Source organism: Protopterus annectens, chromosome 4.part1, assembly GCF_019279795.1.
Source record: "Protopterus annectens isolate FY-2018-M chromosome 4.part1, PAN1.0, whole genome shotgun sequence".
In the NCBI taxonomy this organism is placed as follows: Eukaryota; Metazoa; Chordata; order Ceratodontiformes; family Protopteridae; genus Protopterus; species Protopterus annectens.
Genome location: NC_056734.1, coordinates 97,453,984 through 97,481,617, shown reverse-complemented (window position 1 = coordinate 97,481,617; position 27,634 = coordinate 97,453,984). Strand labels below are relative to the sequence as shown.

Genomic DNA, 27,634 nt, shown 5'->3' with positions numbered 1-27,634 from the left:
AAGGTTGTTTAAAGTTGTGCAAGTGCATTTGCACCGGCGTGCGCAAGTTTTAGTCAGTGTAAGCATGTGTGCGCACATGTGAGTTTGTGTGCGTGAGCTTGTGTGCGCGTGTGTGAGCTTGTGTGCGTGTGTTTGCACTTGTGTGCACGGCGCTGCCCCTCTGAGGAAACAGAAAGGGAAAAGGAAGCACAACAAATAGTAGGAAGTTAACCAGGGAGTACTAGCAGAGCTAGCAGGTGAAAACAATCAGAATCAGGCAATTACACAGGCAGAACACTAGCCCAGCCCAGCACTTAAAACTCTGCAAACAACATGTGTTTCTCTCAAGAGACACTGCAACACTGCAGTAAGCTAATAGAAGTGAAAACTGAAAAAGCTTTACTGAGACAAAGAAATGTTAGGGGCTGCCATTGCTGTTATACGGCGACATATGCAACATGCTGAGGGTGGTGACAATGAGAATGCTGTTGGACAACCCACAGTGAGGAGATGGAGAAGAGTGTACAGGCCCAGGGTAACCTACCAGGGGCTACATGAGCTGGAGATTGTGGAGCGCTATAGAGTGGACAGAGACCTCTTGCAGCAAATTGTTGAGCTGTGCAGGCCACGCCTCACACACAGAACGGAGGGGAACCCATCCCAGTGGAAACCAGGGTATGTGTTGGCCTAGGAATATTAGCAACAGGTACCTTCCAGATACCAACTGGTGATATGATGGAGATTTCACAGGCATCAGCATCCAGGGTACTGCACCAGTTCCTGGATGCCATGTCAGCACATGTCGGTGATCATGTATATTTCCCCAATTCCTGTGAGGTATTGAACAGCAGTATGCATCTCTTGCAGCAAATAGTGGAATACCCTGAGGTAGTGTGTGCAATAGACTACACGCACATACGCATCAAAGCACCAGCTGGTGAGCGGGGTAGGGTCTACTTCAACCGCAAGGGCTTCCCCTCCATCAACTGCCAGGTCAATTGTGATGCCCAGGGCATAATACTGAATGTGTGTGCTGGTTGCCCTGGAAGCTACCATGATTCCCATATCTGGCATCTGACGCAGCTGTACCAGGCATTTGCCAAAGGGGACATCCCTCATGGTCACTCAGTGGGGGATGCTGTCTATGCACTGGAGCCGTGGCTGATGACACCCATGAGACACGCGCACACACCTGAACAGGAACGCCATAATGAGGCACACGCACAAACACGAAATGTAATCGAGCGTGTGTTCGGCTGCTCAAGTCACGGTTCCGGTGCCTGGACACATCTGGTGGAGCCTTGCAGTACTCACCAATTACATGTACCCAGATTGTCATGGTATGCCATGCTACATAATATGATCCTGCGAAAACAGCTGCAGCAGGAGCGGCATAGGCCTGGGCCAAACAGCCCCCCCACCATTGCCAAGGCCATCACAGGCAGAGTGTGACTCGGAGGAGGAACAACCTGAGCCTGCCCCAGTAGGCAGAAGGAGGCATGCCCAGTATGCTTTGGACTTGGCAAAGAGGCAACGCATAGCACATACACTGGCTCAGTAGGAACCCTGGAAATGATACATCTCTCTGACTCGCACAAATATTAAAAGGGATGCCTAACTTGACACTACCTGTTTCTAAACATGTATAGGGAGTGCAGTATGTGCATCCGACATAGGCAGCCCTGCAGCACCACCTGAGGCATGATTGCCATGTGTTAAGCAATATAAAGCAGTGCTAAACAGCTTTCACCACCATTTAGTATATGTAAAGCAATTGCACACACTAACTCTAGCACAACTGTGGGCAATGTTCTGTAATGTTGGTTAACGTTGGGCAATGTTGGACAAGCCTGGTGTACATTGGGCATAGCTGAACAAAAGCCAACATGCTCATATTTGCTCTACTGGCCCTTAAGCAGTCTGGTCTGCTCAGTATGAAAATAGAAAGCAGTGACAGGCCTCGAACCGAGGATACTGTGCACTTCAGTCATATTACAGAACCACTAAACCATGACAGTATTGCACTGGTCAGCCTGTATGAAGAAATGTTGATAAGTCTATGCAACGTATCTCATGGAAACTCTGCAGGCACAGCATAATCCCTGTTGAGTTGTGACACAAAGGTGAGCCCTGCAGTAAGAATAGAACCTGATTTTCAACACACATATAGTATAATTGTTAATATTGGTCATGTTGGCACACATCAACAGATGTAATGGACATCATACAGCAACATACTGAAAGGACAGACTGGGCATGCTCACACACTTGAACAAATGAGACAAATGTCAGGCAACAAAACACTGAAAGGACAGACTGGGCATGCTCACACACTTGAACAAATGAGACAAATGTCAGGCAACAAAACACTGAAAGGACAGACTGGGCATGCTCACACACGAACAAATGAGACAAATGTCAGGCAACAAAACCCTGAAAGGACAGACTGGGCATGCTCACACACTTGAATAAATGAGACAAATGTCAGGCAACAAAACCCTGAAAGGACAGACTGGGCATGCTCACACACTTGAATAAATGAGACAAATGTCAGGCAACAAAACCCTGAAAGGACAGACTGGGCATGCTCACACACTTGAATAAATGAGACAAATGTCAGGCAACAAAACCCTGAAAGGACAGACTGGTCATGCTCACACACTTAATAAATGAGACAAATGTCAGGCAACAAAACACTGAAAGGACAGACTGGCATGCTCACACACTTAATAAATGAGACAAATGTCAGGCAACAAAACACTGAAAGGACAGACTGGGCAGGCTCACACACTTAATAAATGAGACAAATGTCAGGCAACAAAACACTGAAAGGACAGACTGGGCAGGCTCACACACTTAATAAATGAGACAAATGTCAGGCAACAAAACACTGAAAGGACAGACTGGGCATGCTCACACACTTGAATAAATGAGACACATGTCAGGCAACCACTGAAAGGACAGACTGGGCATGCTCACGCACGTGAATAAAAGAAATGTCAGGCAACAAAACACTGAAAGGACAGACTGGGCATGCTCACACACTGCTATGTCTGAGTATAGCAGTGGGCCACACATATCCGGCAGTTGCATGTGTTAACACAGGAACCTCTCTGTATTCACCAATCTGCCATGTGCACACAGTTATATGACAACAGTCACATATATAATATATTCGAACCCTGTCATATTAAAATATGTTCTGCAGATACTTAGGTTCTTCGTAGAAAGTGTGAAAGCAAAGAAGAGAAAAAAACCTGCAATCGGTATCATCAATAAACAATGTGCATCCCGAACATTACCATAGGTGCATAGGTTGATACTAGCCTATCTGCCCTAGGGCATGTATAAGCCTAGCTAGAGTGTGTTTGGCTTTCACAGCCCTGTCAGATTAGTAGACTGTGCCTGTGAGTAGTAGGTCACACAAGATAGGCCCTTTATGTTTGCTTTATTGTGCCTCTGTCCAGCAGGGACCCAGAAGAGATCCCAGGGGTAAACATACGATCACCCATCCACTCGTCAATATGTCTCCTGTAGGGGGTCAGTGGGGGTCTCAGCCTATGCGGTACTGGGATAGAAATGTGTCCCTCCACTATGTCCTATAAATATCTGTGATGAGGTGTAAGTCTCTGAAGCGTGTAGCTCTAAGGGATCCGGATATCCTGAGGTGGAGCATGTCCATCAGTTCTGTGTTGGACATGGCTGTAAACAACAGGCACAGATCGCATCCGAGTAGGTGGTAAGCGACTGAGTAGAGATGGAGTTACTTTAGCCGAACTGCACAGGGCATCTGTGTGAGTCCCTATATCCACTTGGTGAGGTACTTTTGTGGCCAATACAGTTGCTGCAGGTGTCGAGTAAAGTACATCCCAAATGGGGCATTGTATCCAATCATGGGCCTCATGAGTATAGGGGCACAATGACTTCACTTGATCTAGATGTGAAACCTGTTGGGATAGGGAGGAGTATATAGAATGTCTGTCTAACCACTATGGCAATGCGATTGTCAAAGGCAAGATTACAAACTACTCATGTCCCCATATCCCTAAGGACATCTACCATACTTAATGTATTAACACTTATGTGGTCATGTGTGGGCACTATGTGATTCCCAAAGGGGATGACTATGCATTTAATGGCATTCAGCTGTAGGCCATGGCGCTGGCACCAGTTATCCATCTCTGTGAGACCCTTTTGGAGGAGGCTTGTGGCAGCTGGAGAGTCAAATATGCCACCCAGTCTGCAGTCATCTGGGAACATGGTCAGCCATATTCCTTCTGTGTTAGCCTGTACATCAGAGGAATATATACTGAACAAGACAGGTCCCAGGACTGAGCCTTGTGGGATGCCACGTGTAAGTGGTGTAGAGTCAGACATGGCACCTGCAATACATACCATGTGGGTGCTATCCCTGATCCACTTAGCTATCCAAGGTGCGAGGTCCAGGTATTATCCCTGATCCACTTAGCTATCCAAGGTGCGAGGTCCAGGTATTATCCCTGATCCACTTAGCTATCCAAGGTGCGAGGTCCAGGTATTATCCCTGATCCACTTAGCTATCCAAGGTGCGAGGTCCAGGTAGGCTGTGTGGATTACCTTCCCTACGTCTATGGACCTGGTAACTGTTTAAAGAAGTTGACCATGTTCAAGAGGTAAGATCTGCCCGCAACAAAGCTGAATTGTGTAGGATCCAGTGCCTGTAGGTTCCCGATGTCTGTGTGTATGAGTACCATGATGATACACTCCAAAGCTTTGCAGACCAGACTAGCTAGGCTTATAGAGCGATAGTGTCTGGGGTCTGTTGTGGCTGTTGTGGCACCACCTTTGTGGAGTGGAACCACTGTTTCTGTACGTCATTCCTTGGGTACATATCCTGTAGTAAGTCTGATATTGAACAGTGACTTCATGTGAGGGTTACGTTCGTCATGAAGCTTGTGTAAGATGCAGGCTGATGCTGTGTTGTCTGCTTTGGAGAGAGCAGCACTCACCTGATCATCTGTGATGTCTGGGAGGCTACAATCTGTTGGGGTGGACATTTACTCATTAAGGGGGATGGGGTGTGACATTTGCACTGAACCTGTTTGCCAGGATAATGGCAATGTCTGTTGGTTCAGTGTATGTATTGTCATTTCGCAGTAACACACAGCATATCTGGGAGTTGGCACCCAGGTTCATGACATAACTAAAGAAGGCCTTGTTATTGTTCGCAGTGTGTGGTGCAATTTACCTTTAGAAGTGGGTCTTAGATGAATTCATGAGTGAATGTAGCTTCTTGGTAGTACTGATCAGAGATGCCTTCCCTTATTGGATTGTGCTCTATCATGTAGTAGCCCCCTCCTTGTGTTGTATAGCTTATTTATGGCCGTGGTCCACCAGACAGTTCCCCTGCCTTTGGAGGAGTGAGTCTTGTTCTTATTTGGGATAGCACGATCCATGCATTCCAGTAGGTGTCAATAGAATGTGTTTGTAAAGGATTCAGCGGTCTGAGCCGTACTTACTCTGTCCCAGGGTCTTTGAAGGATACCACCTTGGTTTAGAGAAGTGTGACGCTTGCTGTTGGTAAGTACTTCACCGAGTGAACCTAGGATGGGGACGGGATATGGATGTCCAGTGAGATAAATGTATGGCCTGACCTTACCAATGAAGTGCATACCTCTGGTGTGGAACATGGAGTCCCCATGTTGGTGATGATCATGTCCAATATGTTTTCCCCTCGTGAGTGTGGTGACCAGTTGTGACATAGCATTTGTGTTTAGTAATTCTAGCAACCGTTGGGTGAGGGTGTTGTCTTGAGTAGTATTCCCAGTCAATGTTCCTGTAGTTGAAGTCACCCCATATAATAGTGTTTGTAGAGACCGTCCTATCCTCCAGTGTTCCCAGGAAAGCTGAGTGGGGTTCCTGAGCTCAGGAGGGTGGTATGTAGCAGGCTACAAACTGAAAGGCAGTTTTGCCCAGTGTTAGTTGCACATGTATGGTCTGTGATGCTTCCTGTAGTGCTGCTAACCTGTAGTGCTACTAACCTGGAGGTGTGTGTATCTGTGATGTATAAGGATACTCCCCCTAAAGTTGTTGGTCGGTCCGAGTCTTGTGGCCGAAAAGCATGGTATGAAGTATAACCTGGTAGTACTGGTGTGCATTTGGGAGCCTGAACCAGGTGTCTGTTACTGCACAGATAGCAACATTCACCATACTGAGGAGAGTCTTGAGTGCATGCATTCTGTGGTCTACACATCTGGTGTCGAGCAGCATTACCCGTAATTTCTTTTACCGTGTATTGTCTATGGAGGTGGGTTTGTCATTTGAGCCTAGCCCAAAAAAAGCACTGCGGGGGTGGGAACAGCCCTAGCCAGTATTCGAAGGTCCAGGGGGGACAGGTGCAAGCTGTCCATAGCGAAGCTACGTGGCATGTCAAGCATGTCATCCCAGGCTGACAAACACTGGATCCCCTTTGAATGACACCAATATGTTAGCCAACTGTTACAATTGATCAGCTTGTCTGTATACTGTGCCATCATTCTTGGTGAGGGTAAGAAGCTACACAAGGTCACCTGGGTTACATGATCACAGAGCTCCTCTATGTCCCTTGTCATGTAGTCCAGGGAGGAAGGTCTGAGGTAAGTCACACCAGCATGGACAATGATGGAGCCATATTTGTTCTTGCTTTGGAGTGACCTGAGTGCATGTTTAATGTGGCAGAACCTGGCACCCGACAGTCAGTGCAAAGTGTCCTTCTCCTTGTTCAGCCTGGTGAGTGTGATGTCAGTGTGTCTGACAATAGAGTCATCTATTACAAGTGTATTAGGTGTGTTTTTACCCCTAAGGGCAGTGACTGTGTGGCACAGTGACTTTGTGAACCATGTGATATGTGGGTAATGACGTGGGGTAGCAGTTGTCTGGGTGTCTGCTTAGGAGGTCTCTGCTGCTTAGGCAGATATTATGTAGAGCCTCCGAGTATGTAATTGTGTGGTAATGTAGTTTGTTTGCTGTCGCTATAGGTCTATGTGTGACGGAGTCATGGGTCGAGAGAGCTCAGCCTCCTGTTTGTCTATATAGTTGCATCTCCCACATATATCTGAGTTTGTTGGGAGGAGGTGAGGGTTGTCTATGTACATAAGGCAGTTGTAACATTGCCTCAAAAGTCCCATATCCACCAGCTAGACTGGAGAGTACACGCGAAACCAACAGTTGGACATGCCAGGATATCATGATGGCATACTTTCTGTTGACTGATCAAAAGGGATCAGTAGGGCGTTAAGTTTGTAGAGTATTACAGGGGTTTAGTGCTCAGGCATGTTGGTGTTTTTTAAAGATTATCTGCGTAGGAGTCCAGACAGAACCATGACACTTCCTCCAGCTATGTCATACACAGCACTGTACACACATATATGTCCTGAGTCAGGGCCAACTGTACCTGACTGACAATGCTGACATCCTGTCAGACAGGCCCATACATACCCACCTCCCACTGACAAATGTCCCTATCATGAAACCAGGAGATATCACATGTAGAATGGGTAAACAGCTCCTTCCAAAGCTGAAGACATGGCATCAATTGGATGACATTGTTTTCCAATATGTGTCATAAGTGAACTACAGAACAAACAGACCCTGCACCTGAACAGTCTGTTGAGCCACACCCTCTCTACAGGATCTGAAACTGTTGAATGTGTTACAGCAACATACGGCACACTCCGCAAGTGTTGGTGCACAACAGACCATGAGAGCTATAGTCCTGTAAGCCTATGACCATGAGAGCTATAGTCCTGTAAGCCTATGATGTCTGATCTGCAAGGCCATTGAGTCCATCATGACTGAAGTCATAAACAGAGGTATTGGAAGCCGACAAACACACAGCCCTACCATCTGTGGTATGATCATGGGCAGATCATGGTTCCCAGACCTGCTAGATTGTTTGCATGGCAGCCACCCAGGACACACATCACTGAAGGGAGCTACACATGTCCCACATAGACTCTGAGTAGCCCTTTATCAACATCACAGACACATGTTGTATCCACAAATTCAGCAACCTGTGCATAAATATGTATTGTCATATGAAGGAATGGAAATTCTTCTACAGAGTGATCACACAAGCTAAGAATTGTGGAGTCCTGTTCAAGCTGTTAACACCTGCTGACCCACATGGTTCATTCCTGGGATTGCATAAAACAAAGTGCACACACATTACCATGGCCAAACTGATGATGTCAGCATCCTACAAATATAGCAGGAGAAAATAAAGCACCCCATAAAACATATAGCGTGTTGTGTTAATGTGTACTTTTATAGTATCTTAACATAGGTAGGGGTTTGAATCCTGCAATTGCTCTGTGTGTGTGTGTGTGTGGGGGGGGGGATTTCCTTTGAGAGGAGTGCCCTTTTTGCAGTCTGTGAAAACACATTCAAAGAGTTAATCTCCTCTTTGGCATGTCTGATGATGTCAGTATCCCAGAAATACAGCAGTGGAAATGAAAGCTTCCAGTAAAGCATATAGCGTGCTGTGTTACTGCGGATCTGTCTAGTATTATAACATAGGTAGGGGGTTTGAATCCTGCAGTTGCTGAGAGTGTGACACTGTTGGTTAATGTAGTGTGGATTTTGGTTTTACAACTGTATGACATATCAGTAAAACAACAGCATGTGCATTGCACACTTCCGGTATCTGTGTGGCAAATACATATATGTACACGTGACCTCAATTGTTAACTGTGTGGCAAATACATATATGTACACGTGACCTCAATTGTTAACTGTGTGGCAAATACATATATGTACACGTGACCTCAATTGTTAACTGTGTGGCAAATACATATATGTACATGTGACCTCAATGAGTTCATAGGTGTGAAGCCTGCTTTCTACACGAATACATCTGTTACCATTGCCAGTCTGTGCTGCTGCTTCTCAGACCTTAGGTCACATATGTATGTATGTGTCAAGGCCAGCCACTGTAGTGATCTGTGGCCTTGGTCATCTGTGCCACACACACCCATGACAGTTTCTATAGAATAATGTAAGTGAGGGTTCATGCCTGGGGTATATGTCAGACATGTTCAAACACAACATAGTCTGTCAATAATGGCCATTCATTACAGGTGTACAACACCTCCGTGGATATGCATACAGACCCCTTCATGCTTATGTGATTCACTGAAGGACATCAGCATACCTTTGGAAATGTGAATACCAAAGGACAGATGACATAACATGTGGCTGTATGTACACATTGGTACCCCTGCGACATGTAGTGGGCTACTAACAATGTGGTACTGTCAGGATACTATGTATTGTAAATGTGGATGACTATGCTAAAGTTGGCTTATAGCTTTACAGCATGTGTTGATCAACAGGTATCTGTCTGTATGATACCCTTGTGGAGGATAAGTGTCTCATCTGGAGAATGCATTGTAGGCTACTGTATGCATTACCAGATCTGAATGGAGATATCCCTAGTGTGTTTGCTTGTACCTGGGACGTCTACATGTCAAACATGAGTGGTCCCAGGAATGGGTGGCGGCCAATACCACTGGTTACTGGTATAGTATAGTACCGGAAGGACTCAAATGCTACTGTGTATTCTACATCTGTGTGTCAGTTGTAAAGGCATCAGCTAACGATTGGGCAAAGTCAGGCTGTTGAGGTTATGTGTACTACCAGTATGCAAAACAATGACCGATATAAACAGTATCACCCACAGCATAGTGGCAAACCATGTCATTAACATATGTGTAGTAAAATGCATACTGGCCACCAATAGGAAATATGAAGTGTTAACACTGTGTAATACAGGACATGTCACCCTTCCCATGTGTCCACTATGCACATACATGCAGATGGTGCACCTCCACCATGTTCACAAATGTAAATCTGTACTGCACACATCACACACGTACCATCCACTCACCAACACATGCTGCCAGTACCGCACACATCAGCCAAGTGGCACATGGGTGGACAAAACAGTATTGGAATTAACACTGGTGTAAATAATACTACATTGATAATCATAGCTTTAATGCATCATGCCTGCTCAGATATACCTACAAGGATAGCAGTACACCTTGCTGTTGACAACATGCTAACATTGCTACACTGCTATTAGGTCACCCTGTGCATCAGCACCATGTAAGCCTGTTCCTGCATCATTGTCACAGATGACAGGAGGTGGCACAGTTTCATCATATGCGCAGGTTGTGTTATTGATTTGCCAGAGCCCGACAATGAGCCATACAATTGACGTGTGTGTGTGTGTGTGTGTGTGAAGGACAACAGTACAGAATGGGTCAATGTTGGTGTAATGTGTGTGTGTATGTGTTAGCCCTAGGTGTGTGGTTTATGTGTGTGTGTGTGTCTGCATGCACACAGTTCCACCTTGTGGGTGCCACATACGGGTGATTGTGGGACAGCCACGGACTGTACCTGCCAGGCTGTACAGCTCACTGTCTCCGGCCATGGACACAGTACCTGTGCCTGCCAGGGGTGCCACGGACAGTATCGGGTACCAAGCCAGACTGGGTACTATCGTCAGAGGCAGAGGGATGTCGACTGGACCCATGTCCCTGCTGGGACTGACCAGAGCCACGTGCACGTGGTCGTCTAGGATGGTCTAATGACAGCCCAGCCCCAACATTGCTGCGGCTGGGACTTGCCAGCTGATTATGTTGTTGGCATACGTTCACGTCAACGTCTCAGCCGTCCTGCACTGTCCTGGCACATGGACATTCCATTGCAGAGGACATCTAGTGTCTTCCCCCAGCGTCTATCAATGACCTCGGTGTAATTACGGATGGCACCGGCAAGGTGAAGGATACTGTCATTGATAGCAATGTTGTGAGCCCTCTTGCCTGGTGTACCGTTCCATACGTGCCTGTGCCTGCATTACAGACCGGAACATGGCTGAGGTTGTGAGACCTGTGGAGTCACGTCTGCCAGGGGCATTACAACCAGCAGTGCTCCCACGAGCACCCCTGGACATCTGCCTATTTGGTATCGTTACAGTTGTCTGGGTATGGCTGCTGTGTGGGGTTGCATGTGCCAAAGATACCACACTATCCTTGTCGGTGCCTGCTGTATGCTGTTCCTCCGCTAAAGCCATTGGTGTTGAGGGATGTATCTGCAGTATGAATGTGCGCATAGATGGGGTGGACAGTTGTGTACTGTCAATTAGCAGACCAACGGCAGACACCGACAAACCTGCCTGTGCCACTACACGTGTCGTCATGCCCACTATTTGTGGCAGTGACCTCAGGTTCCCTGCTGCACTCATCTAATTCCTCAGCACCTGTGAGAGGAAGACAGGAAACTCACTTCACAATCTGTACAGGATGTTAGCGCACATGCACACATGAACAAATGCACACATACATTACTCAGTCAAGTTGAGACACACACACACCAACAGCAATACGGAAGATATCCATTAGTGGTTGATGGTGCAGTACAGTATCACATGCCAAAGAGTCCTATGACACGTGTCAGCATGTAGGATGTGTATTGCTCAACAGCATGCAGTGCGAGTGTGGAGAGTCCTTGTTGATAACAGTATACATGTCTTTGATGCATGTGTGTTGTTCAGTGTGATTGTCCTCACCCTGGAACACAACGTGTACATGGACACAACATTGTTGTGCAAGTCTGGAACGCTTTCCAATGTCCTGTGCACCATCACTCATAGGTATACATACCATGGCCGGATGCACACAACTGTCAGGTGTATAGCAATGAATGCTATGTGTAGTACTGTAGTTACTGTAACTGGATGTAGTGTCGTACCATGAGCCATCATCAGGCAGCATCATGTGGTCAACCAAGGCCACTAATGTATGTCACACTGGCAACTATCTTGCTGTACCTGACCTGCACCACTTTCGCTACAGTAACCATTTCACAGCCAGTTGTTACATGGGTATGTAAGGTGTTCAATAGGGAGCATTGCCTCACATGAATGCCTTGTGTGTTGAAGCGTGTCACACCGCCCCATGATAGTCCTCTACCCCCAGGTATAGTATGTGTACTGTGTTGTTGACATTTGGGATACTGGAGTATGACCTTACAGCAGGTGTGAAACGTCATGTGTATCAAATTAACACTAACTGTATAAGACAAAGTGGTGTATGTTGTGTGCATGTGTATTGACTCTGCCTATACAATGCCCACCACAGTGTACCGCAATTGGTTGGGATGCTCTGTGTATTGCATGTGTTTGAGGCGGATACTCATGTTGCTGGGTTGTGCATAGTCCCACAGAGAACATGCAGAGCATGCATTATGTGTAGGTATTTTATATGTGTATATGGCCTACAGGTCTCCTATGACATGCACATGTTATATGCTATATTAAATGTAGAACACTCACCAGCATGGATGTGCTGTCTTGCTATCACACCAGAGGGACCTACAAGGATATGAGACAGTTTGTCAGTGTCAACAACTATGGTATTGCTACTGTGTGTTTGTGTTTGCAATTCTCCAGTAGTACAAGAGGTGACAGTCACAGGCATACAAATTATGTTCCAAATTATCAGTATTGCGCATGACAACAGGCTCCACATCTTCTGAATACACAGTACACATCTGGTAAATGCGTGTTCTGACAATTGATCTAACAATAGTCCACAGATATGTCATGTTACCGGCACGCTCTGTATCTATGTATTGGGTGACTCCGGCCTATGTATTGGGTGACTCCGGCCTCCATGATGACACATGTCTGCTGTACTGCTTGTCCAGGAGCCACCATGCTGAGGAGCAGCTCTTCCACTCTGGTGAAGGGGGAGTGTTGATGCACCACCACATGTGGCAAGCTGTTGTCTGTGGACATCGGAGGCATGCAATGTGGCAAGCTGTTGTCTGTGGACATCGGAGGCATGCTGCCGGACATGTCTGATTAAATCACTGCAGTGATGGAGTACCTGCTCATAAGTCCGGTTATGCTTGGCTACATCATTCACCCGACGGACAGCATCCTGCCACAGTGCAGTGTGTCCATGCTGGTCCTGGCTAGATCTGGAGAACAGCAAGTTGTAATGCTGTACCAGGGCATCATAGATGACCTCCTTCTCCTCAGGGGAATAGGCAGGCTTCCTGTTGTGAGACATATTCCTGTAAGACAATAAAACAGTCATTGTGAGCAATGAAATGCCATATATAGCAACCTGTTGGTTGTCAGTAGATATACACCTTTCATACCACATAGGACTGCTCAGCCCACAACTGCTGACCGTGCCTGGCACATACTATATTCCAAAACATGTTTTGCACAACAACAAAGTGGAACCAGTATGTAAGACTATACAACAGTACATGGCACACTCTATGTGACACAATGCACCACCTCCTTGCCACAGAGGGTGTGTATGAAGCTAATGCATGCAGACATTTGTTATCCATTGAAATGAATGTTAAGTACAGTTTAAGTACTATCAGTACACCACGCTACTTGTTGATAGCAAACCCCTCAGTAACAAATGTGGACATTCATCACTATAGGTGGCATACTGCTGTAATACACTACACATGTTGCTAGATACACACATACCACCAAGGCTATGTTACAGGCATATCCACACACACACATCAGTCATACCTACAGGACACATAGGTATGGCAACCCAGATCTGTTTTACCTGTGTAACATACATTACTGTGTGTCAGCACCTACAAAACCTCATGCTTGAGGTTTGTAATGTGTGAGGACTACAGGTAACAAACAAAACAGTGTGTCCAAGCAATGTGGATGTAAACCATACTGTGCTGTTTAGGCCTACAGCTTCAGGTAATACTACCGTTCTAAGCATACATGTACTGCTTAAGCCTACAATGGCACACTCCGGTCAACACCATGGGACTACGTCACACCATATGCCTAGCAATAGCATACATATTCTTTGCTGGGATTTGAGCTACAACACTACATACCTTGATATACACGGTTTCACACTAGGCTATCACAAATATATACAACTTTGACACATTCACCTACACATTCACCATCACACCCAGTCAACCTCACATAGCAACTAATGCAACAAGTACATGCGTGTGTGTATCAGGTCCTAGGTAGTTAAAAGGCTATTATCCGTAGGACCTATGGAAGCATAGCCATATGGTACCCTGCCCTTCCACACCCATGTAATGTAGGTTGATGTGCCCCTGTCATGCAGAGCCACAGTGGTGACTCTCGGGTTGTGTTTCCTATCTCACACCCACTCATCATGATTACTCATGACAACTGCTAATGAGGACCTTCATTTGCTATTGATAGGTGGTTAGTTCCGGAGTATGGTATGTGTCTGAGATGATAATGTACCACTCCAGCATGTTCTGCTTTTTCATGTTACAAGGTTTAGATCAGTACAGTGTGTAGCTTGTATGGAGTGTAATCTGTAAATATGGAGCATGTCCAACACCTGTGGGTTTGGCATAGCTTTGTATGTTAGGCAGAGGTTGCATCTGGGTAGGCTGTATGTGACACAGTGTAGCTGTGGTTTTGTAGGACAGTCTGCATAGGGCATCTGTTTGAGTCCGGTAATACTCTTTGTGAAGTATCTGTCTGGCATCTAATGTCACTGTGGATGTCTTCTGAGGTACATACCGACAGGACCAATGTACTCTATGATGGGTGTTATGACTGATGAGTACAGTGGAACACTGACCTCTTATTCCATGGATGACACACCTTTTCTGTTGGCATGTGGACCTTACTCAGTTTACATGACTAGTGTGGCACTGTGATTATCAATAGGGACACTACTATCCACCTTTGTCCCATAGTCTCTCATCACACTTTTGGTGTTGAGTAGACTACCACCTATGTGGTAGTTCATGGGTACAGGGTTTTTAACATGAAGAATGGCAATAATTTTACAACATTGAGCTTGGGCGTACATATGAACATCCATTGGTGTACATATAGATATACATATAGGCACATATACAGTCCACCTTTCATGGTGGGAATACCAATTATGCAAAGGTTGAGAGGGATGCAGTTATGTAATGATATTGCACAGTCTTGTGCAGAATGCATGGAAGGTAATCTCAGCCCTTGTACCTTTTGCATAGGAGCAGGTAGCAGTGTTGGCGAGGCCAGTCTGGAGCAATCAGAATCATTTTGGTTTTTCCTGTCTGACTTTTAGTAATACCTTGGAGAGCAAAGGCAGAGGGGGGAAAAGCATAGACTGATAGGTTTGTCCAGCTGAAGGATAGAGCATCTACTTTCCAAGCTTTTTTGTCATGGATTCTTTTGCAGAATTTGTCCAACTGATAGTTTTAAGGTGAGGAAAAAAGATCTATGTTTGGGCTCCCCCATTTGTGTGCCAACATGCTGAAGATTTGCGGATCCAGTTTCCATTCATGTGGGTCCATACGATTTCTGTGTGGCATGAATTGAGCTTGTAGATGTATTTGGTAATTCAAGGCTGTGTTCCACAAAGCCATGGCTAGTCTGCAAAGGGGGTAGGAATGGGTACCCCCCTTGCTTGTTTATGTACCACATGACTGTGGTCTTGTCCGTCTTTATCAGTAGTTGTACTGGATGAAGCAAGTCCTTGAAAGCTGTCAGAGCATTCTGTACAGCTAGCATCTCTTTCCAGTTGATATGCAGGTGCATTTGATTTGGGCTCCATTCGCCCTGAATGCATCTCCCTGCCAGATGCGCCCCCCAAACATAGTCTGATGCATCTGTAGTCAGGGTTTGGGTGGCAGGGGGTAGAATGAATGACAGTCCCTTGTTTTGGTGACAGGCCTCTGCCCACCATAGGAATTCTTGCTGCAGGCAAGGAATGATAGGAATCATTGTTTCCAAGCTGGACAATGTTGACTCCATAAGCTTTTTAGGTACCATTGAAGTTTCCTCATATGCAGTCTTGCATATGGAATTACAAGGATGCAGGAAGCCATGAACCCTAAGGCCTGCAGAATTTGTCTTGCAGATAACTGGGTTTTTGTGGTCACTTGTTTGAAGTAAGTCATCAATAGGATTTGTTTGTCTGGCGTGAGGTAAGCCATCTGGGCAGTTATATTCAAGCTTGCACCCAGAAATGTAATTTTTTGAGAGGGTACCAGTTGTAATTTTTTTTAGTTTATGATGTACCCTAGGCAAGTTAGAAGCCTTTTTACAAACGCCAGATGCTGTAGAAGAGTGTCCTTGTTTTCTGCCTGAATTAGACAATCATCCAGATAACGATAAATTTGAATGCTTCTTTGTCTGTAAAATGCAATTACTGGTGCCAGGCACTTTGTGAAGACCCTGGGTGCAGTAGATTAGCAGAGAACTGGTAATGCAAATAGCCTGCTTTGAAGCAGAGGTATCTTCTGCAAGATTCCCTGATTGGGATATGCAGGCAATCCTCTTTTAAGTCTAGAGTTACCAACCAGGCATCCTTGCGTAGCATAGGCAGTAACTGTAGTAGAGTCAGCATCTTGAATTTTGGAATGTCCAGGAAAGTATTTAGAATGGATAAGTCCAGGATTGGACGCCATGATTTGTCTTTTCTGGGTACCAGGAAAAGTCTTGAATAAAAACCTTGTCCCTTTTCCTTTTCTGGTACTGGTTAAATAGCCCCCATATTCATGAGGGACATAACTTGTTACTGGGCCTCTGCCCACTGATTTGGAGGCAGATCTGGCCATCCGTTTGGAATTGGCAACGTGTGGAAATGAAATCTGTATCCTTGGGAAACTATATTTAAAACCCACTTGTCCTGGGTAATTAGATGCCAATTTTGTGCATGAAGTGCTAGTTTTCACCCCAAAGGGGCTGCCAAAAGATAAGTGCTTGGAAATGGCAGAGGAAAGTCATTGAGACTGTTTATCGTAGGGAGATGCCTTGCTACTTCCAGATTTGGAGGTGGAGGCACCCCATTGTTTTGTTTTGTATTGTGACTGAAATCTGGAGCCTTAGGAGTGTCTGGGTTTGACCTGAGCAGCTCTGCTGGGTTCTGGAAAGGACCAATTCTTAGTAGGTCAGTGCTTACTGAACCTGGGTGGCTGCACTTGTAAGAAATCTTTTACAGTTTGCATAGATTTAGCTTTCTCTTCCATCTTTTTCAAAACTTCTTCTGCCTTATTACCAAAAAGACTGTCCTGTTGTAAAGGAGCATCCAGCAATTTTGCTTTAACATAATCAGGCAGAAAGGAGCATCCAACAATTTTGCTTTAACATAATCAGGCAGAATTTGCTCCTTGAGCCAAGCATGCCTCCTTATCACAGATCCAGTTACAGCGGCCCTGCAGGAGGCCTCCAAGGAATCAAAACCACATTGCAAAGTATGCTTTCCAACTTGTTCAGCTGAATGCAATAAATCCTGTAACTCTTTATTTTCCACACAGTCAGGAATCAACATCATTTTCTGTTTAAGTAAAGCCCATGACATGCTGCTGATATTTAAGCATATGAAATTGACAGTTTAAAGCCCTGATTGCCAGAGTTGTAGACATGTAAACCTTCTTACCCCATCTATCCAGCACCCTGGAATCTCTGTCAGAAGGGGTAGGATTTTTAGCAGTAGAAGCCTTAACTCCCTGTGAGAAATAGTTTCAGGGTCAGCAGTAGGGTTTTTAAAAAAAATGTGGGAGTCAGGAACCCTGTAGTATCTGTCTGGCTTACTAGGAGCTGGAGGCAGGGAATCAGGAGCCAAGCTGGATTCTGAGAAAACATCATCAACAATGTCTAGAACATGATGTATAGCCACAGGCCTATGCTGAGGAAGGAGAAGGAAATCCCTAAGTCTCCTTTTGGATTCTGAAAAATCCTGACTCTCACAATGAAAAGGTTCCCTTAAGGTATGCAAAATTTCTCCAAAAGAAAAATCCTCAGGAGGAGAAGCAGAAGGGATGGATTCTTCTGCATCAGAGTCCACATAAGGTGGAATAGATAATTCCTGATCAGAAGAGGAATCAGAAGAAATGGAAACCTGATCTGATAATTCATAATCAGTGCCTTGCCTAGGCCTCTTAGCTGGAGAGGGTTGGGAACCCCTGATCAAGGTAATTAAATCCTCAGCCATTTTGATAATTTGTTTTTGAGGCATAGGGACCTGTGCATGTGGCCCAATCGTCGTTTTTTAAGACATAGAAGTTGGTTTTGGCCTTGGTTTTGAAGATGGCGTCAGTTTAATATATAAATCTTTAGGCCTGAAAACATCCTCAGAAGCTGGTGCCTGCTCAGTGGCTCCGGACCCATCTAAGGTAGAGACATTCTCGGGTTCAATACTTAAAGTGTCTCACATACTGGACTCCGAATGGGTCTCAGTAGAGGCCTGCGAATCAAAAGTAGTGGGTATCAGGGACTGCGAAAGTGCCTCACTGAGTACCGGCAACTGGTTTAGGAGAAGCTTTGTCGTCGGTTTTGGACCTCGACGGTCTCTCTGTCTTTTTCTTTGCATTTTTTGTGAATTCCGGTAGTCGGATTGCTAACCGATGACATTTCTGAATAGTTAAATTTTGAGCAAAAATATACCGACGCTTAATACTGCGTTGGTTAAATTTAGCACAAAACTGACAGCAAGGCACGTTGTGTCAGGGCCTAGGCAAGGAATACAGTACAAGTGAAAATCCTTATGAGGTATTTGCTTCCCACAAGTAATACAATTATTAACTTTTACTGATATTGGTAAGGAGCAAGAAAAAGTTTCCCCAACGGGGTACTTAGCTTTAGGTTGAAGACTTCGGTTCTGAAACTCGAAAACGAAAATTTCAGGAGTTGGCCGACCGGCCCTTGCGAACTGCTTTTGCTTCGAGCACCGCACGGCAAGAAAGATTGGTAAAAATGGCGTCGGCTGCATGTTTTATACCCCTGATGACCTGACATCATGAAAGAAGGGACAGCAACCGACACAGGACCCAAGACTTTGTTAATCAGGCCAACTGAGGGCAACCTGCCAGCAGATTACCTAAATGTAATGACTGCAACAGTGAAACATGAAGAACATCGGAAGTATATCCAGGACCTATGATTTTGGAAATCTGGCAACCCTGAACACAACACAAATGTTAAGCCCACTCACAACTTAGTATATTACTTCACATACCCCAACCAACACCAAATGCAAAATGTGTTAAGAGAAAGTTTACATGCAGTAAAACAGCTAAACATAATGTAATCCAGTGCATGACATCTGTGATGAGGAATGTGAAGAACATTTGCACTTGCCTGCTTGTTGAAAAAAATATGTTAAAAAAAAAAAAGCTGAGATGATAAAATATCGTCATAAAAAATTCTGGACTGTGAAAGCTATGATGTAAAAATAAAAGTTCATGTTAACTTCATTATGACATTATTACACCAGTGTACTTTTTCAGTATGTGTTTGCAGATAAAGGTGACTGTTGTGTCTGTATACACTGCTTCCCATCCTTGGTCACTTTCTCAAAACAACTCTCTCATCCACTGGTATTCTTAACACTTGTACCTCTACCCACTGAAGTCTGTGAAGATTATAAAGGCTGTGACCATATGAACTAGGTACATTTGTGATTGGTGTGTGGAGAAATGTCTGGTGCACAGTGTGAATTGACCATGCAGTACTCTGAGAAGCCCACAGGTAACATTACATGCACCAGGTATTACCTTTGTGACTTTACACTATTGTGTAGTGAATGTCATAGCCTATCGTTGTGGACTGGATAATGCTACTTCACTTGCGCTGCCATGTACCATGGACATGCCCACCTGTGGGGATACCACACTGCTGTCATTTAGCCACTGTTGCTATCGTCACAAATGGAACAAATGAAAGAGGTGGTTACACTGCTACCATTGTTTACAGTTGTGCCATTTGTGCAACAACCCGCAATCTAATTAAATTATGTAGAATACAGTAAGCTGTGTGCATTCTAGGTCCCCTTGGCTGATCTATGCAGATGAAGTGGGCTTTCTAAGGTTTTCCCTGCCGGGGGCAAAAAAAAATTTTTAACCCCTAAAGGGGTTAAAATAAAACTGCAACAGTGAAACATGAAGAACATCGGAAGTATATCCAGGACCTATGATTTTGGAAATCTGGCAACCCTAAACCCCCCCCCCCCCCCCCCCCCCCCCCCCCCCCCCCCCCCCCCCCCCCCCCCCCCCCACCCCCCCCCCCCCCCCCCCCCCCCCCCCCCCCCCCCCCCCCCCCCCCCCCCCCCCCCCCCCCCCCCCCCCCCCCCCCCCCCCCCCCCCCCCCCCCCCCCCCCCCCCCCCCCCCCCCCCCCCCCGATCCAAAAAAAAAAAAAAAAAAAAAAAAAAAAAAAAAAAAAAAAAAAAAAAAAATAAAAAAAAAAAAAAAAAAAAAAAAAAAAAAAAAAAAAAAAACTAAATAAAGAAAAAAAAAAAAAAAAAAAAAAAAAAAAAAAAAAATAAAAAAAAAAAAAAAAAAAAAAAAAAAAAGAAAAAATAAAAAAAAAAAGAAAAAAAAAAAAAAAAAAAAAAAAAAAAAAAAAAAAAAAAAAAAAAAAAAAAAAAAAAAAAAAAAAAAAAAAAAAAAAAACCAACCACAATTAAGGGAACTCCAACCTAAGGAAACCCCTCAGATAACTAACGCATACCCAGTTTGTCTCTGGAAGGTCCAGTAGAAAGTATAGTGAGGGCTGTTCATTCCTTAATATCCACAGGAATAAAAAGAGCACACATTCCCCCAGTTTCAGTTTATGTGTCATACAAGATCATCAAAGCCCTTATGATCTAAACTTGTCAAATACCCTCTGTTCCTCAGACATTGTAATGAGTCACTCTTTGCCTGTATCTCTTCTTCTGAAGCTACTGAGTACCACACCATGCATCAGGATGTGATAACAGTATCAGCAAGGAGCTCAAAACAGGATATAGCAATGCCAGCAGTAAAACCAAACATCTTAGTCTATTGCAAAATGAGTAGAAAATGCACTCCTTATAAGTTTATACTGTAGATGTGTGGTGTGTATTTGTGTAGCAAAAGATTACTCTGAATTGCGCAAAGCGGGAAAGACATTGTATTACTTTTTAAATTTATTTTTAGAAACAGCATTGTATTAAGTTCTTCACACATATAACATTAAGAAGTGAGTGCAATCCTGGAGCATGATGCACTGAAAATATTACTCTTTCAGCTGCCCTCATAATGCCATTAATTTTACCCTGTCTCTGCATACAGGTGAAGCAGTCCAGTAACAGAATATACAGACCAAATAGAAACTCAGCACGAAATGAAGGCAGACATAAAACTTCTAAATCTCATCTCATATTTTGGTAAGTAAAAAGAAGTTATGTACTTAACTATAACATCGGTTCAGATATTGGAACCAACTCAACCGTTAATACAGCTCGTGCAGGCCAAAAACTATTGAGCTTCATCCTTACCCACAATCCCCCTGTCCCATTTACCTCAGATCAAGTTTGCAGATTAGAAACAATACAGAATAAAGATACCTTAATGGAAACCACATCTGTTATGCTTCAATACATGCCATAATCACTATGAAGGTGTCCATTCCACCAACAAAATCACTAAAGACAGGGGGATGGAGGGTGGGCAGTTAAGGATAAATGAAGATGGATAACACAGATGGAACATTATGGTAAGTACATAACTTCTTTATCTGATGTTGTCAATCTTTATTTTAGTTTTGACCTATGGGAAAGAGTTCCCAGTTACCTTAGACCTTTGGTGGATTCGTGTGGACTCATGGAGGGATATTCCTGAGCACCATTGAGCCAAAGGATGCTCTTCCCCTAGAGACCAGATCCAAGGTGTGAAGAGAAGCCCAAGTAGCAGCTGCACATATATCATCCATTGAAGCTCTAGACTGAAACATTGCTTAGGTAGCAACAGATCTTGGAGAATCTGCCTTTATAGCCTTGCCAGGTTTACCGAGATTAGTACTCGAAAAAGACACAAAAAGCTGTTCAGATTTTCTTATGTCTTTATTCCTATGAAGGTAAATGCGTAATTCCTTTTGAACATCTAGTAAATGTAAGAGGTGTTCACGTTTGTTCAAAAAGTTTGGAAAGAATACCAGCAAATCAATAGACTGACTGATATTAGAGTCTGACACCACTTTAGGTAGAAGGGTGGGATTTGTTCATAATGAAACTCTTATATTTGTGAAATCTACAAATTGTTCAAAGAGAAGACATATGATGGTTAAAAAGGCTGATGGGATGAAAGGGGGTTTTAGCAATAGTTTCCCTCTTAAAAAGGCCTTACAAAGCTTATGGGAAGCTAAGGAACGTTCTCCCATACCATCATGGAAGTTTGAAATTGCTGCTCTGAATCCGAATGGTAGAAGGGGAAACTCCTGCATTGAAAAGAGAGGCTAAGAAGTCTAAATATATTTTCGATAGAAGCAAAGAGTGGGTCAATATCTTTTTCATGTGCCCAAAAGGTAACTCTCTTCCATTTACTCGAGTATAGTCTCTGGGTGGAAGGCTTATGAGATGCTAAGAGAATTTTGCATACTGAGGAAGAGGTTAAGATGGCTGGCAACTAGTGGAACTAGAGGAACCATGCTGTCAGCTTGAGGTTCATCAGAATGTCTGGATGGAGTAGCCCGTCTGGATGTGACACAAGATCTGGAGCTGGGTCCAGAGTCCAAGGTCATTGAATCACATAAGGCCAAACAACAAAGGGGAACCATATCTGTTGAGGACCATAAGATGCAATGAGGATTACCATAAGGTGCAATGAGGATTACCATAAGGTGCAATGAGGATTACTTTGCTCTGCAGTCTAAATGCTTTCTGTAAAAAAATTTATAATTAGAGGTATCGGGGGGGGGGGCATGTAGTAGTCTGGGGAGGGCCCACTGTGGAGAAGAGTGTCTCTTCATGGCCTATAAACACTAAGCTTTGAGTTAGAGTCAGCTGGGTTTTTTGTGATTTACCGTTATTCTTAGGCATGCACAGGTCTTGAGAATGTAATCCCTTGCCTCTATCAATCGATGCCTGGTCCGATTGGCAATGAGCCAGTCATACCCAGAATTCCTGCAGTCTCAAGTGAGCTGCTACTACTGCCATACATTTGGTGAACATCTTGGAGGCTGTGGTGAAGCCAAAGGGCAGTGCTCTGAATTGGTAATGACTGGCTCCCAGCCAGAAGAGGAGGAGTCTTTTGGAGCATTTGTCCATTTTTATGTGGTAATATGCATCCAGAAGATCTATTGAGCACATCGAATCATCCTTTCCAAAAAAAAAAAAAGGGAGAACGGGCTGTACCGTGACCAACCAGTATTTCGTTTGGCAAACAGATTTGTTCAGCACACTGAGATCCAAAATTGATCTTCAGTCTATTGTCTATTTTGGCACTAAAATTAATCTTGAGTCAATTCCAGATCCCCTCTGGTCTGGTGGGTCTTCTTGGATAATTCTTTTGTTTAGCAGCGTTTGAATTTCCAGAGCTGCTGGCTTCCTCTGATTGGGTGGAACATTGGGGATTTTCTTGCAAGTGGGGGTGGATTGGAAAAGGGTATGGTATAATCTCTGGATATGATCTGTTGCACCCAAGAATTTGTAATATTTTGCCAGGCATTTTGGATGCAAGGATAAGCATCCCCTGACTGCCTCCAGAGGAAGACAGTCAAGCTTCCCTTCAGGATGCAAGGATAAGCATCCCCTGACTGCCTCCAGAGGAAGACAGTCAAGCTTCCCTTCAGGAACGCTGAAAGGGCTTAACTAGAAAGGAGTCCCTAAAGCCTTGATTCTGCAGACCCACCTCTGCCACGTGGATGGCATCTTTCATTGTAGTTCCCCCCCACCCCTGAAGAACTAGTACCATGAGTTTCCTGTAAAGGCCCCTGGGTTTCCTAAACCACATTTTTCCACCATCCCTCTGATTCTGGGAAAAGGATCTCTGGGGAGTGGAAAACTGTAAACCCACTGCAGAAAGTGTCTTGCCATCCTTTTCATACCTGGACAAAGTAACTGTAATTTTTGGGCCAAAAAGAGACGATCCACCATCACCCATAAGATTCTGTACCATCCTATACTCCTACTTTCTGTAGCCTTATCTCCCCCTACATAAATCTTACTACCCTTCGCTCAGCAAATAAATCACTGGTTACCATCCAGAAATCCCACAACAAAGCAGGTGATTCTGTTTTCTCTAATTCTGTGGGGAAGATCTGGAATAGGCTTCCCAGCAAACGTGTATCATTATCATCATTAACACTCTTCAAAATGCAACTAAAAATTATACTAAAGACACAATGGCTATGCCCATGTACCAACCCAGACTAACACTCACCCAGTATATTGTTACTGTTTACCTTTCTCCCATTACCCTTAAAGTAGGATTAGTAATCCTCCCCTTTCTCCCAATTTAAGTCTAGTTTTTCTCAGGGAACTACCATTGAGTATGTACTTTGCAACACTCATCCAGCTGTGAGCACAACTGCTCCACCTTGTATATAGAGTAACTGTGTTTTTACTTTGAGAGTATTATTTGTTTAGGGTTATATATGCAAACGTTTTTATTATCGTAGAGTTATACTTTATTAATCAACTGTAATACTTTTATTTCAATCCTTACTTCTTTCCTAACCTACTTTATGATGAATGTCTAACCCTTTACCATGTAAATAGTACTGTATTGTTTTATTAAACTCTGTAGTCAATTGCTTTAAAGTTAGCTTTTTGATGTAAATATCCATCAACATTGTATTTCAAAATTTTTTTTGTTTTCCTGTACTGTTTTTTGGATTATTAGGTTAATTTTGGAGCTTATCTCCCCAGGCCTCTACTGAAAATGGACATGTATCCAGTTGGACTAGCCCGATCAACAAATGTAAAATAAATAAATCTAAGGGAGCATTGACGAATGAAAATTTAAATGGTTCCGCAAAGTCACAAAGGTGCATCCAGATGTGTCTGCTTATGGCTATGCCTGGACCCATTGATCGGATAGTCCCTTTGGCTGCATTCACAATGAGCCTCATGGATGAATTAGACACAGACTCGAGGGTGGCCAACTGGAAAGCAACCTTGTCCTGGACTTCCTCAGTAACAGCTCCTGCGAGGGTATCTGACAGCTTCTTGATCAGGTTCCTCTGGAGTCTTGTAAAATGTGCTAGGAAATTCAAAGACCTTAGGGCAAAGGTCGATGAAACACTTCCCAAACCTATCCATCAACCAGAACTGTCTTTTGGGAGTATGGATAGAGGAACTTCATCAGCCATTTTCTTTTTACTGACGGCCACTATGACCATGGCATCTACCGGTAGACCTTTAGCCCAGAATTGCATGTCCTTCGGGGAGGATAACGTTTTGTCAGGTCTCTTAGGAATATGCTCAATGGTGATCAACTGGATGAGCTCGTCAACATTCAGAGTCACCCAAGAGGTAGAAGGACAAGTACCAAAAGCCTGCAGGTACACCACTCCTCCTAGGAAGGATTGTGGGACTTTCAGTCACTTCTCTACTGTAAAATTTCATCAGGGGGTGACCTTGGGGACCCTTCCCCTTCATCAAAATCGCTGTCATCTGTGACTGATTCCTGAGGAGAAGCCATATCTGCTGCTATCTCTTCTGAGGAGCCTCCTCAGGCGGATGGTTTGGAGAGGTATCACAGGAGAACAGGACATGAATCTGTGGGTCCTGCGAATTAGGTACTTGCTGCCCATTGGAGAAACAGGTCAAATAAAAGAGCATGAGGAAGGAATGTACTCTGAGGAGGATGGAATTGACTGAGAGACCATTGTAGACAAATCCCTGTCCATTGCTTTGAAGGCTGCCTCCTCCTGAAGAGAGAAAGGAGCCTGGAACAAAGACAAGACTGCCTCAGAAAAGTGGTCACTCCCCGGTCTGACGAGACAGCCCCTGAAGCAGAAGCCAAGTTGCAACATGCCGAAGTTCCAAGGTGCAGAGATGGCTCCGAAAAAACTGGAGTTGACCTCGGCTCTCCAGAACCGACAGAGCAGATGCAGCTCCTGAAGGACTCTGGATCTGACAGGGCTGAAGAACTGAGGAAAATCAGGAAAATAATCAGTTCTGAAGAGAGAGATGTCTCTGGAACTGATACAGTCGGCACCAGAAGGCTTGGAGCTGACAACTCTAAAATCTCAGAGGAGGTCAGAGGAAGAGTAACGACAGGGGTAGAAACTGAATCGGTTCCAAGACCTGAAGGGATCAAAGCCGACAGGAGTAGTGTAAGTCCTTTTGCCAGTAAAATCTTATTCATCTGGTCTGTCCACATCAAACTTGCTGAGACTTTTGGTGGAATGGACAGAGGTTTGAGAAGGAGATTTCGGTCTCCATAAGAAGATCTTGGGCATTTGATCAACAGAAGGCGAATAGACCACTCTTGGCAAATCAGGTAGTTGAGTTGCCTGCACCATCATAGCTGGTGTTGAAGATAAAGTGTTCTGAATTGAAAACTGACTTTCATGTTGTGTAGAAGTTCTGGTCAGCATTTTAGGATCCATAACAGTTTTCGGTATGGATAAAATCTGCGGCAGTGAAGACTTACATAGACCTTCCGTTGGATCCGAGGTGCTTTCTGGAGCCGGTGATCTATGTTATTTATTTATTTATGTGAGTCTGATCCAAAGGGGAAAATGAACCGACAATCTTTTTTTTTTTTTTTTTGTTTTTGTTTTTGTTTCTCTAAGGACAAAGCAGAGAAGATTTACTCTTAGCAGCAGATATGGGTTTCCTCAAAGGTTGATGGAATTAAGCCGTTTAAGATTAATTTATTTTTTCTTGATGAGAGCTCTGTAATTAAAGCCATGGCAAATGCTGCAGTTCTCTTGAAGATGAACAGCCCCTAAACAATAAACACATAAAAGATGAGTGTCTGAAAGGGGAATTTTGTGGCCACACTTCTGACACTTTTTAAAAACAGTGGGCCCTTTAGGTTTGTCAGTCATAATGAATGAACAAATAGGAAACAAACACTGCAGTATACACTACAACAGAAAAAGGCAGAATAGTGAGAAAAATATAAAATCCTTTTTTTTTTTAAAATAGAAAAAAAAAAGTGGGGAAGAAAGGAACTATCAACAATGATAGTTACAGCTACACCAAAGTGTACAGGAACGGAGGAGGAAAGACTATCAACAGTGATGGTAAGATTACACAGAAGTGTAAGGGAAGAGGTCAGAGGATAGTAAAAATACACCAGAATACTACAAGAAATAAAAACAATTGTAGGGAAATAATGAATAAGAGATTTTAAGCCCAAAAATCAAGAAAATATTAATAGAATATTAATAAAAATAGACGTAGCTTGAGAGCTGAGGCAAACGCTTCTGTTTGGAAAAATGACAAATGAGATCTGAGGTAAACAGAACAGATGGATTGTGGGTAAGGATGAAGCTTGAGAGTTTTTGACCTGCGCAAGCTGTAATAATGGCCGAGTCGGCTCCAATATCGGAACCAAACCTGTAGGTCAAAGATAAAATGAAGATTGACAACATCAAGTTAATAGACATTAAACACATTTTTCCACTTTGCACTATTAGCTCAGCGTCTTTGGTAAATATTCGTAGTTCCATTTGCAATTTTAACTACCAGTTAGGACTGGTTTTCATGCATCTTTACTTTCTTATTGACATACTTTCAGATGCGGATGTTTTATTACCTGTTACTGACCTCCTCACATCTACTTAAAGCCTGGCTGTTTCATTCTGCTCTCCTATCTTGTTTGCTTTTAACAAAACAATTTAAGTTATTTACAGCCCCACCCCTCAAGTTTAACTGAAGTAGAAGC

At 44.0% G+C, this 27,634-nt stretch overlaps 1 pseudogene; it reads right to left on the bottom strand.

Annotated features, from left to right (window-relative positions):
* The window catches only part of LOC122801180, a 57,674-nt pseudogene extending 33,766 nt beyond the window's left edge, over nucleotides 1–23,908 (bottom strand).
* Nucleotides 23,909–27,634: the final 3,726 nt, after the last annotated feature.